The sequence below is a fragment of the Neopelma chrysocephalum genome, unplaced genomic scaffold (genome assembly GCF_003984885.1).
Source record: "Neopelma chrysocephalum unplaced genomic scaffold, ASM398488v2 Primary Assembly neopelma1_22b, whole genome shotgun sequence".
Taxonomy (NCBI): Eukaryota; Metazoa; Chordata; class Aves; order Passeriformes; family Pipridae; genus Neopelma; species Neopelma chrysocephalum.
In genome coordinates, this window is record NW_020897690.1 from 2,811,310 (window position 1) to 2,831,004 (window position 19,695).

Below are 19,695 nucleotides of genomic sequence, written 5' to 3' on the forward strand. Positions count from 1 at the left end.
ATATAATGCCCATATTCCAATAATTCTTAATCTTTCCCTTCCCTCAGAAATATGTATAAAAATATATCCTACCTAAATCACATTTCTAGCATAAAATTTAAAAATTTTAGAGTTTCCATAAATCTATCTGAAGGCCAAACTTGTGATACTGAGCTGATAAGTACTAGAGAGAAAAAATATATTTATATTGTGACAGCCAATGTTTTCTGAATGTATTTATCACTAAAACAGAATTGGATAAAGATGCAAGACAACAATATTCAGCAGAATCCTTTGTCTATTCTTGTTACTGATTGCTAAAGTTCACCTAGCTAGAATACCAAATGTGTGCTCATACTTTCTTATTATGTAAAATGTGTTTATGAAAGCAGTTTTGCATTTGGAAATGCCTTAGCTATATGAAAGAGACCAAATTCAATGAATTCAGTAGTACATCCTGTTTTCTGCACTGTGAAAGTAAGAGCAGCAATGTTTCCTCTCTTGCCTTTCTGTGAAGTGAGTTTGGTAAAAAATCTGGAACATCTTAATAGTCCTATCATTGTCTATTGAATCTGCTGAATAAAAAAATTTATGAATGTGAAACGATATCTCAAAATATTTCATCTAAGATCCTGATTTGAAGGACCTCAAGGTCACCAGCATGTGCATGCATTTCCCTATATATGCACTCATACATACATTTTACCTTTTGGGCATTTTGCATTGAAATCTTCCAGAGTAAGTTCATATCTATTCATGGAGGAATCACAAGCATGCACTTAACCTAAAGAAGTACTTCCTAAATAAATTTGCCATTTGAGTCAAGGTTAAATGATTTCTTGTATCAGAGCCAAATATATCAATTTGCAGAATACAGGCTATCCTAAAACATATGAACTACGTATAAAGAAAGTGGGAAAGAAAGCAAATGTAAATGCAAAAGAACATAATACACTTTGACAGAAGTGGGGTTGCAGGTATATATTTCTTTTTATTGACTGGTGTTAAGAGTAAACTGATAATGAAAAACCTACTGCTATCCCGACTTCTTTGATGCTGGTGGGTTGAGACAGGAGAAAAATAAAATAAATAACTAAAAAAAAATAATTTCAAGACCTATAGGTTTTGATAAACTTCTGAAGATTCATAGAATTATACTATTCAATGCTGAAAACTACTAACATCAAGGAAGACTCTTAGGTTTGGTTGTTTTTTTCTGATAGCTAGAAATAACAAGCAACTTTATAGATTATGAAATTTTGCCTAAATGAACAGAGAAAATTGACCACTTCACAGGGTGATTACTAGCAGAACATCTGTGGAATGACACCCAGTTAGACACTTTTTAATTAAAAGCAAACAAAAAAAGTGATTTGACCTGACTGAATTACAATAATAGCACCAGGCTATAATGAAGACTATTAACAGATATAACAAACACTTTAAATGCCACTAGTTTCTCAATAATACTTCTCTTTCCAATATATCTTGTGTCATGGAGGAGATTGGAGACAGCTGTGTGATGAGTGCTGTGTTGGGTCAGGATGAGGCCTCAACAGGTCTTTGAGAGAGCTGGTGGAAATCCAGTGTTGTTCAGCATTTTACTTCAGTGTAAGTCTCTGAGAGTATTCTGCAGGGTGCATGTTTTGGGAAGAAAGTGAGTTTGGCAATGTCAGGTTTATGGGCTTGGCAGTGTCAGGTTTACAGTTGGACTTGGTGACCTTAAAGACCTTTTTGCAATCTAAATGATGATCTGATTCTATTATTCTATCATTCTATCTATAAAACAATTAAAATATTAGTTTGTTTGACATTTACTTTTTGCATAGGTCTTTGATAAATGCAAAGCAGTGTAAAAACTACCTTGTGCTATAATTTTTTTTTTGAGCGGCATATAACTATCTTCAACAGAACAAATGTGAGAATAAAGAAGACAAAAGGAATTTAAAAAATCAACAAACGCTTTTCTTGAAATAAATTTGTTTGGGTGATTTCTAGATAAAATTTAACAGGTTTACAGCTGCAGTCTGGAATACATTTGTGTCCCACTGAACAAAAAAAAGTATAAGCCAAGCTTTGTATGTTCTACAAGTCTATCATTGTTTTCCTCCTTGCTTGCCTTCACTGGCTACTTCTGCTTCTTTCACTGCTGACTTTCTACCCTGTCTTAGCATTTTCTTTGAAATTCTTACGTATATTTTGTATGTGTTAGAAATTATGCATCCTTGTTCTATTTTACTTTCTTGAAGAGTTTATCAGCAAAATTCTGTACCTCTTCCTATTACTTAAGATGCACATACCTGTGAAACGCTATCTAGTGAAATATTCTAATATATTTCTCTATGTACAATACTATTAGCACATGTTGGAAAATTATTTTATTCATATAAACTCCCTAAATCCTATCCTGTTGAGCAATCAAATCTACAAATACTTGACCATTTCATGTTCTATCCATCTCAGTAATTTCTAAGTATTTAGGAGTCTCTGTGAGCAGCATAGGGATGTAGATTTCTGTTGGATTGTATATTGAACAGCAGGGTGTTACTGCCAAAAATATTCTATGCAGTTCTCTTTGTTGAAGCTGTGTACCGTAGCAGCAGCAAGGTAAACAGATTTCTTAAGTTTATGACAGTTGATATATACAGGACTGCTTTAGTCTTCTTGTACAGAAATTCCTCACTGTCATAGTATTGTTTTCCCTCCTGAACTTTCTTCTGTGAAACATCATTCCATACAAATATTACATCATTCACCATATGTATATACACTTTGCCTTTTTGACACAATCTTCCTTCCCATTTATGTTTAGCCCAAATTCAAGAAAGGTTGAAGTGAAAAAAAACCCCATCTGCATAACTCTCACTGTTTTTCTCTGCATGTGTATACAGGTTAGGCATGTATATGCTTGGCAAAACAAGATGGGAGTGAGTTAATTTTCTTCATAGCAGCTCATACATGGCTATGTTTTTGACCTGTGATGAAAACAGTATTGATAACACAGGGATGCTTTCATTGGTGCTGAACAGTGCTTATGCTGAGCTAAGGCCTTTTCTGCTTCTTGACGCACTCCAACAAGGAGATTGGGGGTGCACAAGAATTTGGGAGGGAACGCAGCCGGGACAGCTGACTCAACTGACAACAGGGATATTCCATATCATATGGCAGCATGCACAGCAATCAAAGCTGTGGGGAATAAGGAGGAAGGGGGAATGTTCAGAGTTACAGTATTTATCTTCCCAAGTATCTGTTAGGTGTGATGAAATCCTGCTTTCCTGGAAATGCCTAAATGTGTGCTTGCCCATGAGAATTAATGAATTAATTCCTCATTTACTTTGCTTGCACATGCAGCTTTTTATCTACCTATTAAACAGCCTTTATCTCACTGTTACCCTTATTTTTATTATTTTAATTTATTTTATATTTTAATATAAAATATAATATAAAATATACCTCATCTCACTGCAAGGGATGTGAGCAAGCAGCTGTGTGGGGTTGAGATGCCTACCAAGGTTCACCCACAACAAAGTTATACCTACACATTAGCTGTCTTTTCAACACTTAGAGTAATGTTGCTGAAAGAAATAGTGTTCCCCATATAACTTTTTCCTGATTCACCAGATAATATCAGCATTTTGCCATTCTTCCAGGGTTTTTCATTGGCTCACCACTCTCTACTTGTCGCTTAGGAGAAAAGCAGCAAATACTGCAGGGAAGTAGTTTTCACTGAGCCAGATTTAGTTAATGAAGTAGAAAAACCCGTCAACATTTGCAGAAAGGAGACCAAAAGACTGGTTGTTACCAGTTTGTTCTTTTGTTCATTTCCTTTTTAAGCGTATTGGACTCTATACTTGAATGTCGTTCTTGACATGGGTAACCCACGGGGGCAAGGCTGTGCCAAGTGATGATATACAACTAAAAAAACATTAAAACATTTGAGATTTATTTAAAGTGACAAGTAATGATGGTAATATATTACACGAAATCTATAACCACGGCATGTAGATGGTATAAGTAAAGCACCCCTCTCTCTCTCTGTATATCTTTAAGCAACATCTGTTTGTCCATCCTCCATTCATCCATCCATCCATCCATCCATGTTTACTGTATAATATCAATCATATCATGTCATATCATATCATATCATATCATGTGTAGGATATTTTGATTCTTCTTTCCATCAGTAGATAAGAGTCAAAAAATAATTGCTATTAATAATCTACATATTTAAGTTTTCTGAAGAAGTCTTGTCCAAACAAAACCTATTAGTTTCTTTCCTTTTTGTAAGATTTTTCTTAGATGTTGTTGTTGTTGTTAAGGATTTGTCTGGTTACTTATCCAGAATTTGTGTGCTCTTTGGGAATAGACAACCTTTTCAGTGGCATGATATACTTGACAGTTCAGAGCTGCTCTAGCAGGTAATGGTTTCTGAGCCAACAGAAAGTTTTACTTATGAAATAGGTTTTTTTTCCCCAGTGTTTATGTCTGGGAATAAATACCCAAGGTAGTATAGGCATTTTACTAATATGCTAGTATAATATCAAGTATTTCCTATGGCTTTGAACATTTTTGTAATTATATGCTGTACTTTATAAAAAAAAAACTCCCGTGAACTCTGATATCTTTACAGAGAGACATTGGGAAACAGATTTTTTTAAGTATCTGACAGATATTTATTATAATCAAATTATAATCCTTTCTGTAACAGCCTGCCAGGGCTCAAACTGAAGTCCTGGACTGAAGGTTTTCCACTAACCTCCAGGAATAAATTTTTTTCTCCTTTAAATGACTTATTTTATCTTCATTTTATGCAGAAGTCACAAAGGCCTGGGTTCTGCTGCCCTCTGAATCACTCTAAGACAAGGAGAAAAGTGGTCCCTGGATCTCTTCTTATGAAAGGAAATGTAAGGTAAGCGGAGTATGCTGCAATATATTTTAATTTTTTCTGGCAGAGCACATCATTTCAGTCACTATTCCGTGCTTCAACTAATTTGAAGTGCCACTAATATTACTCTTAGTGAAGTGGGATGAAGTAATAGTGGATGCAGAACTTGGCAGCATAGCTTCATTATACTTTTCAAACACCTAATACATCCTCTGTAGACTCTGCTTTGTAGTGAATGTATTTCTCCAAACCTTACATAAGCCTTGATTAAAAAAAAAGAATAATCTTAGATGATCTGGAAATACATAGAAGCAAAATTGTTGCAGAGCAGTCTCTACCCAGGCCAGTGACAGGAAAAAAAATTTAAATGCACAGTTAATAGCTTTATTTTCAATAATATACTGGTTGTTAGACCTTATGACACTTGGTTTCATGTTGTTGGCTGGGTTGTTTTTTTTTTAGTTGTGATCAAGTGAGTGAGTGCAGTTGGTGCAGTTGCAGTAGAGAACATAGCCAAGACCTCTGAATAGTTAATGTTACCTTTTATCCTTTATCATTCTCTTTTATAAGCTAAGTGATGGTTCATTCAAATTCCTCTAATCCTCATAATATCTTGGCCATTATAACAAATCCTAGCTTTTCAGATAGCATCTAATTTCTTATGAATCTCATGAGTACTTCAGGAATCTTGTTAAATGAAAATGGAAACACCACTTTTTGCCTATGATTTCATCTGTAATTCAGTACTTCAGGTATCAAAATATAGACACTATTAGCTGTGCATTCAGTCTGCATACTCTAGTTATAGGTTTTTAAGTTTGCAGATACGTGCCCAGAACAAGACACGACAAGCAGTTTATTTATTAAATAAACCTTTCTTCCTGGAGAAGATACTTATGAACTAACAAATTCTATTACTACACAACATTTAATGTTATAAGCAACCTTCTTTATTATTTCCTTCTGTTCACAATGCAGGATCTTAGTAATAGTTTTTAGTAATTTAAACTTACCAATACCATTTCATACATTTTTCCCACTAGACCCATTAACTGATCTCCTGCTATTACCTAAAACGAAAACCAAGCTAGACCTACTGCAGACAGAACTCTTCATGACCACACAGCCCTCCATAGGAATTCTCTGAAATACTAAAATGCAGCTTTTCCTTGCATATTTGTTTTGCACTGGAGAAAATTAATGGAGATAATGTGAAATGAAATTTTTGCAGTTGTTTTGCTTTAATACTAGTGTTTCTTTGTGAGCGGGTAGAGATTAATCTTCCGAAGACTATTAAGAAAAGAAGTATGATCAATGGCTAGCTCATTAGCATAGGCCACAAGCTCTCAGTGAAGTTCGCCTTCATGAGGAAGGCAGCCTCAGAGAACATGGTGCTGGTTACACACTCTTTTGGTCAGGTAAGTCCAGAGCCGAAAAACATCTCTCAGGTGTCGGTTTCATGATCAAAAACTCTATTGTCCCTAAACTCGAAAATCTGCCGACAGGCCATTCTGACCGCATTATCTTCCTACGCCTTCCACTAAACAACAACCAACACGTTGTCATCTTCAGTATATATGCCCCAACTCTCCAAGCTGACCCTGCTGAAAAAGATAAATTTTACACTGACCTGCGCTGCCTTACCCAAAAGGTGCCCGCAGATGATAAGATCATTATCCTTGGGGATTTCAATGCCAGAGTAGGTAAGAATTTTGAAGCCTGGAAAGGAGTATTAGGCAAGCATGGTGTTGGAAACTGCAACGATAATGGTCGACTTCTGCTAGAATTCTGTGCTGAGCAACAGTTTACCATCACTAATACTATCTTTCAGCAGAAAAATAGTCTGAAGACAACCTGGATGCACCCCAGGTCTAAACATTGGCATCTCATTGATTATGTTTTGGTGCGTCGGAGAGATGTCCGCGATGTCCTCCATACCCGCGTGATGCCCAGCGCAGAATGTCAAACAGACCATCGGCTTGTGCGCTGTAAACTCAACTTTAACCTCAAATTCAAACCCAAAAGGGGCAGTATCCCAAGGAGAAGACTCCAAGTTAATGATCTCCAATCAGCCACAGTAAGACAAAGATTCCAGGCAAACCTTCAAACTAGGCTCGAAAACCATCCCACAGATTCTGCAGTTTCCTCCCCTGAAACAATTTGGCAGCATATTAAAAGCAGCATCCTGCAATCCGCTGAAGAATCCTTAGGGTTCTCCCTCAAGAAGAACAAGGACTGGTTTGATGAAAACAATCAAGAAATCCAGGACTTGTTGAGGAAGAAGAGAACTGCCCACCAAGCACACCTTGCGCTGCCATCCTGTCACGCAAGAAAAACAGCCTTTCGTCTTGCATACAGCAAGCTCCAACAGAAACTCCGTGACATCCAGAACAAGTGGTGGACCGATCTAGCTGCAAAAACTCAACTATGTGCAGATACAGGGGATCACAAAGGATTCTATGAGGCCCTGAAAACAGCATACGGGCCTACATACCAAGTCCAAAGCCCACTACTCAGTGCAGATGGTCAAACGCTTCTGTCAGATAAAACCTCCATTCTGAATAGATGGTCTGAACACTTTCAGACTCTTTTCAGTACCAACCGTGTAGTCCAAGACTCAGCAATTCAGTCCATCACACAACAACCGGTGAAATACGAATTGGATACTGCCCCCACTTTAGGAGAAACCCTCAAGGCCATACAGCAGGTGAAAATCGGTAAGGCAGCTGGGGTTGATGGAATTCCACCTGAAGTCTGGAAACATGGGGGCCTTGCACTCCATGCTAAATTTCACGAGCTTGTGGTGCGTTGTTGGGAATTAGGCGAACTACCATCAGACCTTCGTGATGCAGTCATCATCACCTTGTATAAGAAGAAAGGTACTAAATCAGACTGCTCAAATTACCGTGGTATTACTCTGCTCTCCATTGCTGGCAAAATCCTGGCAAGAATACTCCTGAACAGACTAATACCTGCTATAGCAGAAGGAATTCTACCTGAAAGTCAGTGTGGCTTCAGAGCCAACAGGAGCACCACAGACATGATATTTGTTCTCAGACAACTGCAAGAGAAGTGTAGGGAACAGAACAGAGGTCTCTATGTAACCTTTGTCGACCTCACCAAGGCTTTCGATACTGTGAGCAGAAAAGGTCTGTGACAGATTTTGGAACGTTTAGGTTGTCCCCCCAAGTTCCTTCAAATGATCATCTCACTTCATGAGGATCAGCACGGCCAAGTCAGATATGGCAACACACTTTCTGAGCCCTTTCTAATAAAGAATGGTGTGAAACAAGGCTGCGTTCTCGCTCCTACCCTATTCACAGTCTTTTTCAGCATGATGCTCCAAAGGGCCATGGCAGACCTCAATGATCAGGATGGTATCTACATTCGATATCGTACTGATGGAAGCCTATTCAACCTAAGGCGACTGAAGGCCCACACTAAGACCTTAAACCATCTTGTCCGGGAGCTGCTTTACGCTGATGACGCCGCCCTTGTTGCCCACACAGAAGCAGCCCTGCAGCGTTTAACATCCTGTTTTGCAGATGCTGCTGAGCTCTTTGGGCTGGAAGTCAGCTTAAAGAAGACTGAAGTTCTCCATCAACCTGCACCTCAGGAAGTCCCCCATCATCCCCACATCACCATCAGCCAATCAGAGCTCAAATCAGCCCAACAGTTTAATTACCTAGGCAGCCTCATCTCCTCGGATGGTAAGATTGACGGGGAGATAGACAACAGGTTAGCGAAGGCATATAGTGCTTTTGGTAAGCTTCATAAAAGAGTCTGGCGAAATAAACACTTGAAGAAAAGTACCAAGATCAGTGTTTACAAAGCCATAGTGCTGTCTACTCTTTTATATGGCTCCGAATCATGGGTCATCTGCCGCCACCACCTACGTCTCCTAGAACGCTTCCATCAACGCTGTCTCCGTACAATCCTAAACATCCACTGGTCAGATTATGTGACCAACACATCTGTTCTTGAACAGGCAGCAATCACAAGTATTGAGGCCATGCTACTGAGAACACAGCTACGTTGGGCAGGGCACGTCTCTAGGATGAAGGACCACCGCCTCCCTAAGATCCTGCTTTACGGTGAACTTGCCACTGGCTGCCGCAAGAGAGGAGCCCCGAAGAAAAGATACAAGGACTCCTTGAAGCAACAACTCAGCCTTGGGCATATTGATCACCATAACTGGTCTACTCTGGCCTCCAATCGGGAAGCCTGGAGACAGACCATTTATAACGCTGCTGATGCTTTTGAGAAAGCACGCAGGATCACCCTTGAAGAGAAAAGACAACGCAGAAAGAATCGAGCCTCGCAGAATATACCACCTAAGGAGTCTTTCTGCTGTGTCTTTTGCAACCGGACATGCCTTTCTCGTATTGGTCTTTTTAGCCACCAACGCGCTTGCAAGAAACGTGGGTAGAGCCCTTCCCAAATCTTCGTTCGCGAAGCCTAGCCATGATGAAATACACCAAACCTCCAACCTTGATGATATCATCAGAAACATTCCTTCAGTCCTATTGTTTTTTCAGAAGAGCAAAGTTTTATCTTCCCTAGAACCACTTCACCATCTTTGTAAGTTCTTATCTCTGTATTTGCATGATCTTAATTTTGTTAATATTTTCCCGGTGTCAAATATTAAATTGAAACAGAATTATCTCCTATATTTTTATTCCTTGCAATAGTTATATCAAACAAATTCATGAGGTTGCAGGATCCGTTTTGTATATGTTCCTTTAACTCTCCATTTGACTGCATATTTTCTTCATTATTTCTTCAAAATTCATCCTAAAGCTTTGCATAGCTTAGATTCACAGGTTTTTATACATTTAGAAAATAGAAAAGATGGCATCTACAGCTTAGAAAATGTGTGATTGTTACGTCTTCTGATTTAACAGAATCCTTACCATTACACTTGCTATTTCCTGTGACAGCTGTCTCCCTATTTAGAAATGGAGATTATCCTTCCTTTCTCCACCTCTGCTCTCATCACCTCCTGACCTGAACATCTAATGTCCTCAAGTTTTCTTTTTAAGTTACATGTAATGATTCAGTTTCTACAGACTATTTTAAATTATGCCAACCCAGTTTTCAACTTAGTAGGCATAGTTTTGTACCTACAGGTAAAACCAAGGACATACACTTTCACAAATTTTATCATGTAATATCCATCTATGTAAACTGCAAGGTTAATTGACTACCAGTACAAAACTGCATCTAAAGTGATTCTTTGCAAAATATTGATCTTAATGACTCCTGTGTAAGAGTAAAGAAATAAATCTATTATTTTATAAGAACTATCATTTTCCCAACATACCTAATGTTTCATTGACTTCTAACACATGACAATCATTTTCTTCTGTTGCCATAACAGACAGGTGGTGAGTCAGTCAGATGAGGTAGAGTCACAAGCAGAAACTCTCACAGGTTCAGCTGTCAGAAAGGTTTAGATCAAATAATCCTACTTAAACCTAGCACACTTGTATTGCACTGAAGTCTTTTGATTAGAGTTCTGGGATTTGTTTCCTGTTGGCATAATAGAGACATCTCATTTGTCTAGAAAAAAGCTTCTAGAGACTAACAAGTGAATACTTGATGTTTTAGAAAAATCCAGTAATAAACAAATTCTCTATAAGAGTGGAAAGTATTGAAAAGCAGATTTAGCTTTTGCAGAGAAAAAAAAATCCACTTTCTGCTGAGGGTGTTTATTAACTACTTGTGAACAACCAACACGTCAATAAGGAGGAGCCCTCACCAGAACAGAAATTATGGCAAGTTTTCACATCCTCAGAAACCACTGTATCTCAGATTAAGAGAAAGGCTGGGGTTTGTGATGATTGGGATGCCTACAAAGGCAATACCTGGCTTCTTAAGGCCAGCGTTAATTCCAAGTGCTTTTGTTTCTCTTCAACTCAAAAAGTACTCAGGTTACAAGGCCTTTCTAGATTCAGTATTTCATTTATTTCTTCTGTCATAAAAATAGAAAAAATTGGCAAATAAAAAATGTTATTAATTTTATAAAATCCAGAAGATACCAATAGATGCTAGCAATAGTGGGTGTCTGAGGTAAAATAAGCAATAAGCAAACTTCATGAAATGTATTCCTTTTTTCACCAGAAAACTAAAAACATGGACTGAAATGTTAGATTTCATGCAGAAAGTTAGTGGGCAGTTGAATTTCACATCTGTATGCTCCTAACTGTTCGCATCCAAAGTGATGGAAAAACCAGCTATTTGTCACAATCTATCCCTTTTTCTCTCCCCACAGTGAAGGAGAAGTTGAAAGCATCCTACAATAAAGGTTCAAGAGCTGTACTGCATGTAAGTAATCTCAGTATTAAATGCCTGATGGTATTCTGTAGAGAAGTTAGTTGATATAACATATATCCACAGTATGTGAATGAAGGCTGTGTTGAACTTCCCTGCCCATTGCTGGAACATGCATGAACTAGCTTGGATATTGCTATTCTGCATTTCTGTCACACAGTTCACATGACAGGAAGAGAAGCTTTTTAAAGGCCTGGGATAGAATTTGAGTGATATCTTTATTCTTCAATAACAATATAAATTCATTTGTAAGCAAAACATTTTACTTTTTGTAAAGGATGGGGTTTTCTCATAAATTTTGTCCTATTTTCTTTCTTGATTGTATAGAATAATTTGAGGAATAGGTTGCACAAAAGGTACAATATTTCACCAGAATTTTCCTACCTGCTCTTAGCGTTTTAGAATAAACAGATGTAGGAAAACATTTGCTTAATATATTCTAGGTGCATCATTCTAGGAATATACTTAGGAGTTAATGAGCATTCATGACATTTCTACTCAAAATATCTCCTTTTTTATGCTGCTTAATATTATTAGACAGTAAAACTATCCTTAAAATTACACTTTATACATAATGAATAAATAAAATGAGTGTCTTGTAGAGGTAGTGTACTTTTTATAGTTACAATAACTGTTTTATTCATTCATAGCTCTGCCATTTATAACTTGTTCAGCCACTGCAGCTTAAAGAATATGGCTTCATCTATAGCTATCAATCTTTTCTGGGTTTTTTTGCTCTTCTTTCTCATTTTATGAGATGTTACTCTAGTGATGCTGTGGTTAAATTACAGGAGGCACTTTTTTCCCGTGGTGATATTTTATGTAAGCTCTTTACTTTCTTTTGGACATGAATTTAGTCTATCACATGGTGAATGCTTATGAATAACAATAATATTTAGTGAGATGATTTTGAGATGCTTTTTTTGGTATTTTAACTTCATAAAACATCACACTTTCCACTTGTCTTCATTACTCATGTGGATTTCTGTAGACTGAATAATCCTATGTGTAGATGAAAAAATAAATTTAAAATTCAAAAATTTTATAGGTTGAGAAATACTTCCATAGAAAAAAGTGTAGTTTCTTGAATGACTTTTTGTACTACTCATTGTCACAATTATCCCACTATGGTGAGCACTCCATGGAAAGAATAAGACCCCTACTACTATGTGCTAGATTTATACATTAACAATGATTTCATAAATATTATTATAGGAAGTACTTAATTTTTGTATTTTGCAACCAAAATGTTCTGACCACCATGTTTTTTGCATATGAGAATGTGATACGTCATTATCTTTTATACATATCATGGTTAATTCAAGTCACAGAGACTGATTCTCACATTCATTGCGATCATACCACTGTGCTTTAACAATGTGAAAGGGTATTGGAGTGAAAATACTTGATATTCATGCTCTACTTAAGACCCTTTACACTCCAAGATCAATGCCAAGGATGGAAGCATAAACAAAGAAAAAAGAGCTGTAGAGCATAGTTCTAAAGGAAACTCACCATATTCTGTGGTAGTTATTTCTTTTCAACAAATGTAGAGAGAAAACAAGGAAGAAAATTCCACGGAAATGTGAAGAATTATTCAATAAGGGATTTTCTATTTAAATAAAGAAAGAATAAAAAATACCTCTTCTATTTCAGTTAGTCATGTGCAAAAGAAATAAGATGAAAAGAGAATGACAGATATTTGTTTACCTTTAAAAATCTGATAAATTTGATAAGTAAGCATGGCATCATCATAAATGTGAATCATCTGCTGTTACCATGAAATGATAAGAGCTGAGGGAGATAACTTTATGCCTTGGGGTATAAGTGATAACTATTGAATCACAAGAGGAAACATTTTGCCTAGCAACAAGTCTGATGAAGTGTGATATTGTTATCACTATGAATCACATTTTGTCAGCTGTTGCACATTTGTGAGGACACTATTCCATCCACATGCTATTTAGAAAACAGACAAAAATTAACTTTTCAAGAGCCAGAACCATGGTGAAATCTTCAGGAATAAGCACTGCCTAGAAATCTGTGTTGCTTTGTTCTTCCTAGCCTGGTATCCCAAGAGATGTAGTCTCCCAATTGGAAAATCCAACCATTAGTTCTTAGATCTTAGTCCAGACCTCAGATCCTGGACAGCTAGTGTGAATATTCAAGGAGCTGTCCCTAAAGATCTATTAAAAGATATGAATAAAACTTCATCTTTGTTATTTTATAATCTCTTTTCCTCTCACCCTCCCAACATAAAGGGCGTATTGTGTAGAGCATTTACTGCATGCTCCCTTTGCCTTGCTGCCAGGGCACAGGTGGCTGCTGCACGGTGGAAGCTAGGCTGTGGCCATGGCCCAGGCAGGGCACTGCCTCACGAAACAGGGAACAGCCCAGGAAACCTCAGCAGAGCCAGGGTAGGGACTGGGGAACACCACGCAAAGTGAGGTAGGATCAACTCTAGAGTCAGCCTGTGACATCCAATCAGGAAGGCAGTACTGCTGGAGATAGGACTGCCTGCCACACAGGTCAGGCTCTGTCTAAGCCCTTGGATGCACAGGCAGGAAGCACATGTTGGGAAGCATGGGCTGAGGCTGCTCAGATCAATGGAGACTTGTTGAAGTCCTCAGGGCCCTGAAACTTGGATTTGTGGTCAAATAAATCAAGCATTAAGGGTCATTATTATCGTAGTCTTTGTTGATTTCTTGCCAAGCAGCATTGACATAAGTCCATTTTTTTTCTTGCTGAGATACGGGCTTTTTTACACTGCATTATTGTGACATATAGTTAGTCTTTAATAAAATTTGTGGAAAGGGAGCCCAAAAAGGTGAATCTGAGGTTTTGATCAGCTTAGGACTGCCCTTGATAGGCAGTGCCGTGAAACTGTAAGAGTTCTATAGATAACATGTACATTCAAATACATGTGCATGCACATGCACACAAATGCACAGACACACACATTGAATTTGTAAAAATACTTCTAAGGCCATTTTCTTCCAAGATATAAGCTGGTGGGTTAGATACCTACTGTTTCAGCCTTGTGGAAAACAGTAGGAAATGAAAAATAGGACACTTACCGTTCTCTTTTTGCAAAAGCTAATAGTTATCCATGGTTAACTTCATTAAGACCAAAATATCTGCACCAATGAAAAATACTTTTATGGTCAAGTTTCCAAGCAAAATAACTAGAAATATTTCAATGGACCAGCACAGAGAACATCTAGTGTCTTTTCAATCTATTGAAGGTTAAAAGGCAGTAGTCTGTCGTACCTTAGTTAAATCTCTTAATTTGTTTTGATAAGTAACTGCATAGACAAAATTTTCTTGTTAGTTTCATAATTGAGATATTCTCTCATGCATTTTGGCTCAGTGGTTTCTCACTGTGCTTCATTTACAACTGTGCACCCTCTAGAGTCTGCAGAAATCAGATGTTCATGCTTCTGTTTCATCATGTGTTGCTTGTAATTAACTTCTATTGTCAAAACCTGTCAGGCTCATGACTATCTTCTTGAACCAAAAATGTTATTTGACACTTTTAGTCTAAAATTAATCCTTTAAGTGATTTGTATTAATCTGGCATAGGACCAAATCCCCAATAGGTTTAAGTAAGCATAAAGCTGTTGACTTCAGTGAAGAAATGGCAGGCAATTTACATCAGCCAAGAACTCAACACAGATAGCCTGACAACACTATTTTGAAAACACTTGATTAGTTTGAAACATCCAGACTCTTATTTGCTTTTATTTTGAACATACATATTACATACATTCTGTAATTAGAATATATGTAATAGTAATAATTTTGTTTTTCACTGACTTTGAATATCTTAGACACAAAGCAGACTTTTAATTCAGTTGTTAATGTTAAAGTGGAAATATGTGGATTTAAGTCTTCTGGGTCCAGAAATTACCTATTTGTTAACTGCAACCACCCATGCTTGTAGGGCCTGGTCCAACTCCTCCTATTCATTGATCACAAAGTAATTGTTACACTCGAAAAACCTAACTGTCCTTAATGAAGGGCTATTCACTGGGGATCCCTGTGATGGAACAGAACAACTTCTCTAGCCTGATGTACAGCTGTGATCACGTCTACCTGCTGTTTTTTGTTACTGTGACCTTAAAATGTCTCTTCTACATCCTAGAGAAAAGAAGCGGTAACTTTCTCTGCTTATACTGTGACATCTGGTGCACAAGAGAGTGTGGTAACAAAATGACCTTTAATTTTTTTTGCTTTCGGTAATAGTTTTTTTTGGGGGGAAAGAGGTTTGCACCATCTGTCAAAAGTGTTTCCTACCTAATTTTAAGAGTACCAGCAATTGTTAATAAAATGCACTTACTATGATCAAGCTGTTCTATTTCTCTTAAATTATTAGGTGGTAAAGAAAAATTAAATAAAAAATAAGGGTACATATATATTTCTTCTTTTTTTTTTTTTTTTCATTCCTGGGGAATCGGGACAATGGTGACAAGAAATTTTGGTAATTTGTCTTCATCAAAATTGGCTGATCAACAACTACAGGGTAGTCACTTCTTTGGAATATTTCCAAGAGATTCGTGTAAATCTGTGGTTGAAATCTCTCCAGCACTGCCTGAGCATGAGGAAACAAGTGTTTAAGCACCAATTCTGGATTGCAGATAATAAATGTCAACTATTATGGGCAGGGAGAAGAAAAAGTCAATTAGAAAATCAAATGCAAAGGATAGCACACATAGAAAATATATAGAAGGAAAGACATGTTTCAAAGTGTTGCTTACTTCAGAATTTCCCTCCACCGTCTTTTATCTAAACTTCTCTGCTGAGGGAATTCTCTTGATTTGGTATTTCTGTTTATTTGTTGCAGATACTTACAATATGCTCGAGGCTTTTAAAATAGACGGAGACAACTTAGATGGAAAAGTAAGCAATTAAGGCCAGCACACTACGCAATACTGACAAGAGCTTTGTGGAGAGCATGTATTGAGACTTACTTCTACAGCAGACAAACAGCAGTGCTGTGAAGCAAACTCTTCAAATGATTATTGGCCTTCATAAGCATCAATATGATATTTTTTTAATATGACATTTTGGAATTATGCTGGGGGGAGGGGGTGTGTGATTAGGTCCTCCCAAAACTTAGATTAAGAGAGAGGAAATTCACAAAATGTTGAAATGGTTTAAATGACACAATCCTTGCCTAGTAAATGCAAGCAACTTTTTCTACTAATTAATTTTTTTTATACTGTACATTAGAATCATGGTTGAAGAACAAAACATGTCACAGACAGTAGTCCAAGCTCTTCGTTCTAGCAAGCTCATTTTTATAATCAGAGAGCTCTTCAAACTACAGGCAGTTAATTATAAAAGTTGTTTTTTTCCTTTTTTTAATCCAAAAATCTCTCTATAGTAGGTAGCGACAAGCTTTGCAAGCTTGTTTACCACAGAAATAAATCTGTTAATTAAGCACTTGATTGAGGCACCGAATTTTGAAATTCATAGCGTTTCTATAGGATAGATGATGATAATTTCTATAAAAAAGATATAAATTGAAAAGTATCTTTTAAGTTTGCTGATGCTGGCTTTTTTTCCAGGTTAATTTGTATTTTATTTCAGGATAATTTTTGAATACGTTCTTTAGGTCATGGTGGATTTTTCCCACACTGAAACATGTCTTGTCAGTCACTGTGTAAGTAAACATCCAGAAAAATTCGTATCTCTGAGTAAATATCACTTCCATGTTTCACACATCATCATTTAGTACATATATTTCTAGAGAGATTGCCTTCCTGCAGAAACTAGTCTGCTCAGAGGCCTTCTGCATTTTTCTGCTTCTGCATTTTCTATGTCTTCTTCTACACTTTTTCCAGCTATACCTCTGAAGGGTTAACTTACTTTGTACTCTCCCCTTCCTCTGTATTTATCTCACTTGAAGCAGCTGTGATAGTTGCAGTCACCCTACAAGTGAAATGGCAGGCAGACTCCTCTGAGATTGTAATACCACTCTGCAAGCAGCTGCCAGGGGAACACAAAGACACAGTGCACTCTATATATCTTTTCCCAGAGTCTCAGAATATTTTCTGTATGATAGCCCCTTTTCCAGCTGGCTTGAAAACTGGAAGTCCCAAGGCATCTCCAATAACTATGCTTGTGGGCTGATAGAATTATTCATTGGACCATTAGCAGAAGCATTAATTTCTTTGACCGAGTGTTAGAAATTATAATAAATCTGACTGAGGCTCCACCTGATAGTGATTTGTGAAACCTCTCATTTTGAATATATTATATATATTATATGCATCTGATAAAATAATGAGGAAGGAGAAGTAAAATCATCTTTACTAAAGAGAGTATAAATATTTCACCACAAACATCCTGCTTCTAGACAAAAAAGAATGCAAAATACACACACACACATGCACACACATATAGAAAATTGCATCTCACAAGAGCTCACAAAGACTTTGGTTTGTCAGTTTTACTTCAAAACAGAGAATAATTGTGCATAATAGTGCTAAATAAGTTGTTTTCATTCTGGAAAGTTAACTACTCAATTTCTATGTTTGAAGCAGAATATCAGCTATGGACTCCAGAGGGATGTTGTCTGCTTCTTTTCATCTTCAGCAGATGAATCTTGCCTATGGTGCTTGATTCATAACTCAAGGGAATATAAAATGCTACTATAAAATAAAAGATATCTACAATGAAAATACAGTTATAGATTATTGCACAGAACTGTGATGCTCTTCAGAGGGCTTTATAGAATAGAATCTTCAAATTCCATCTTTTTTTTTCTGCAATGAAAAGCAAACTCATAAGACTTTTAGTTGACTTATAAAAGAATCAATCATATTTGGAAAGTTTGTGTATGGGCTGTTTAGTCTTTTGTTCCTTTATGCTTCTGAGAGACAGATCCTCAGATAGTTTTAAACAGTTTAGCTAGGAGTGGAAAATTATAAGGTAAGATTACAAGACCAGAAAAATAGATAAGATTTCAAATTCAGATCTAATTTCTTGTTCCAATGTGGGCTAGGAAAAGGTGCTTCAGAGGAAGACTAAAGAAGCCTGTAGTAGACAGCACGAGATAGCCTGTCCCTGCCTTTAGTCTCAATCCACTGTTAAGCGGGAGATTTAAGCCTGAAAATTAAGAGGAGACGGGAGATTTAAATATGCAAATTTATCAATCCTCAACAACCGATGCTACCTGTATTGCAATTAACTCTGCAGACAGTCTCCTATTATTTTTACAACTACAGTCCCCAGTTTCTTTGTTCTGCTTATTTTCTCTGGCAATGGGTTCTACATTTTTTTAAAAAATATTTTTATTAATTTCCTCTTCTTTGTTTTTCAGGTCTATCATGCGGTCCCACTGCTCTTATGTCATTACAAATGAGACCAAACAATGTCTGCCTTTCACAGCTTCAGATATTTTTGAATAATTTTCTTTTTTATGCACCTATTTCCTTGGCTAAGTGATCCTAATCTTTCGTCTCCATTTTCATGTGAGTGTTTTGTCAATTTCTAGCTAACCTCTATTACTCACCTCTGGTGTGGCAATGATTTTCTTAATACAGGACAATTGGTCCTCAAACCCATATTACACGTGAAATCTCATTATCAATTCATTTAGCATTATTGCAGCCATTTCCCTATCATTGACTACTGTTTATCACATGCTCCTTTTCACACAGAAAACACTAAGGGCTTTTTGTTGTTGTTTTTCAGTCAGGCCTTGCTTGTTTATGTGGAGAGAATGAATAGATTAATATGCAACACTTCAAATTTAGATACATGACTTTTTTTCCTCTGTATGTTGTTCTCCTTTTGTTTTGAGATTTGAAGACAGGCATGAAAAACACTGCTTTAGTCTTCCTTAATTGCAGAAGCCCTGCTTCAGTTAGCCTTACAGCACAGTAACACCCTTCCCACAACACAAGCTTAGCACCATATATTGTAGACTTCTGTTCAGAGTCTATCCCAACAACAGGCTGCATCCAAAGAGACAAGATCTGGTTAACACAAAGGAAGGACTGCTAAATCTGTGGGGTTTGTACTAATCTCTAAAGCAACCTCTATTTCTTTTTCTTTCTTTTTTTTTTTTTAAGTTTTGGCAAAGTCATCCATAATGCTCAAACTCCGATGTGAGCGAATAATTTGCTCATAGAGTAAGAATACAATGAAACCTTCAAAATCCTTTTACATTGAGATTGTGTCTATGAAACAGATGAGGAGAGAATTTTGTGACCCATCCTTGGAAAGATCCAGGAGTCCAAACTCCTGTACAATGTCTGATTTCAAAAAATATTGTTGCCCTCTCTTTCCTACAGTCTGACCGAAATTTAATTGCTATGTTTAGTATAAGTAAGGTCAGCAGATATACCGCTAAGGTGTTACACTTTAGGGGAATAAGGTTTTCTACATCTGTCACAATAACTCAGGTTACTTCTGTGGCAAGACAAGAGTGGTAGCACCAGAAAAAGGTAAAGACAGTCTGTTTGCTTATTACCTTTATCCTCCTCACC